The 2,500-nt window shown below is 44.3% G+C and overlaps 1 protein-coding gene across 1 annotated transcript in view; it reads left to right on the top strand.

Moving 5' to 3' along the window:
* The window catches only part of cdkal1 (CDK5 regulatory subunit associated protein 1-like 1), a 689,646-nt gene that overhangs the window by 635,482 nt on the left and 51,664 nt on the right, over nt 1-2,500 (top strand). The window lies entirely within an intron of this gene.

Here is a 2,500-nt window from a genome sequence, read left to right as displayed (position 1 = left end):
CCAGTGCTACATGTGACTGATTTTGTCAGAGCAGGTCACATTGTCATAATTGCCGATATCAAAACTAGAATGTAGATGCCTTTATCTTCACTCTGCATGCAGTACAAACAGCGGTAGAGTCCTCACTACTACTTAGCTTAGCCGCTAAGCTTAGTGCTACAATCGCAGTCTACTTTTGCCTACTCCCATTCAGTTGCCCAAAATAGACATTCCAACAGCGCCAGAAACACTCACATGTACATGTTGTGACTTGTGTACTCACCATGCAATGAAATAATAATCCAAAGTTACGTGAAACGGTCATTTTCGTAGTAAATCCACACACCGACAATTAACACATTGAGTGCCAAGGACGTCTGTGGACGTCCTAAAAAAAAGTAACGAGAAGTGCCAAGGACGTCTGTGGACGTCCTAAAATCATAATTCATATTATTCCATAATTCTGCTGTTTAAGGTCGTACCCAGCCAGTGAGCATGAATCCCTTCAAGGGATCACACGGCGCCACCTTAAAAATCTACACGGGAGCTGCGCCACCCACCTCAGATCCTTTACTTTGTGCAGGAGAAAGCGGAGAAAGCCGTGATCAAAGAGACACCGATGCATGCTGCAGCCAGAGCCATATAGATTGCTCTGTCTGCAGCTGACAGTTGGCTGCGATCCGCGCCCACAACTGAGCTCTTCTGCCTCTGTCTATCTGTCTGCATATAGTTTCTCCACACGATTACCTGCCAGAAAGGCAGCACCCGAAGCCGAATGGCCAAACCTTTTCCTGCAGTCCCGTTTGCCATTTCCTTGTTGCGCTGGGATCCGCCTGGGGCAAAAACGGAGGCTGCGAAAATAGACTGTGTGCGTGTGGGGAGGAGTTTGCAGCTCAGGGGTGGAGAGGGGGGGAGAGGGGGGTGGGGCACGCAGGCTGCACAGAACTACACCATGTCACTACATCAGAAAATAGTAGCTAGAGTCAGTGAATGTGCTTGAAATTAGAGTGCAAAAAGTATTCATAAAAGTGACTTTATCTTGAAAAGTAAAAAAAGACAGCAGAAAACCCTTGAAAGTGCTCTTCTTTCAGAGGCTGTCATTTCATAATGGAACTGTCTAGAAACAAAATTTCTTCTTTGAAAGAAGCAGGAGTGTCCAATGTTTCATTAGAGTCCAGCCCTGTCCATATAGCCCTAATAGAAAAAATTCTATAGCTGTTTTCAACTGAATGGAAGTGAATCTGGCACAGGCTCCAGACAATTTTACTGAAGCGCTGTGGCACTCAATGTGTTAACAAAGAGTAACCGAACTAACAGAGTATAACCAAAGTTACTTCCTCGTTTGCCATGAGGCGCATTCGCTGTGTGCAGTCATCAGTACATCGCATGCGCACGGCACACAGCGCATGCGCCTCATGGCAAACGAGGAAGTAACTTTGCTTATACTCTGTTAGTTCGGTAAAAACGCTTCCGCTTGTATTTCTCCAATCACCTACATCGGTTTGAACTTCGTCTGGTCTGAAGCGTTTTTCCCCCCAAACAACCTTTGACCAGACTGTCTGAATATAGAAGAGAAAGTTAGGCTTGAGAGACTAATGTGTGTGTGCATACGTGCGTGTGTGTTTTACTGACCTCGATTCGAGATGCTCTCTCTTTTTGCGTGTGTCTGTGCCAACCGGGGAGCTGGGGGCAGGGCCTAGGCTAAATCTCATCCACACACATCTCGCTGCACACACATCCTGTCCTCTAACACACATAGTTACTTATAGAAGTGGCTGCACCACTTAAAAACAGTTAAGTTGGCTTACACACTGTATCCACCACCATCTACAGCATATAGTAAACAACACACTGTATCCACCACCATCTACAGCATATAGGAAACAACACACTGTATCCACCATCTACAGCATATAGTAAACAACACACTGTATCCACCACCATCTACAGCATATAGTAAACAACACACTGTATCCACCATCTACAGCATATAGTAAACAACACACGGTATCCACCACCATCTACAGCATATAGTAAACAACACACGGTATCCACCACCATCTACAGCATATAGTAAACAACACACGGTATCCACCACCATCTACAGCATATAGTAAACAACACACTGTATCCACCACCATCTACAGCATATAGTAAACAACACACTGTATCCACCACCATCTACAGCATATAGTAAACAACACACTGTATCCACCATCTACAGCATATAGTAAACAACACACGGTATCCACCACCATCTACAGCATATAGTAAACAACACACTGTATCCACCATCTACAGTATATAGTAAACAACACACTGTATCCACCATCTACAGCATATAGTAAACAACACACTGTATCCACCATCTACAGCATATAGTAAACAACACACTGTATCCACCATCTACAGCATATAGTAAACAACACACTGTATCCACCATCTACAGCATATAGTAAACAACACACTGTATCCACCATCTACAGCATATAGTAAACAACACACTGTATCCACCATCTAC

Source organism: Poromitra crassiceps (assembly GCF_964638095.1).
Source record: "Poromitra crassiceps genome assembly, chromosome: 1".
Classification (NCBI taxonomy): Eukaryota; Metazoa; Chordata; class Actinopteri; order Beryciformes; family Melamphaidae; genus Poromitra; species Poromitra crassiceps.
The sequence above is the reverse complement of the archived record's forward strand: the minus strand, read 5'-3'. Positions and strand labels throughout refer to the sequence as shown.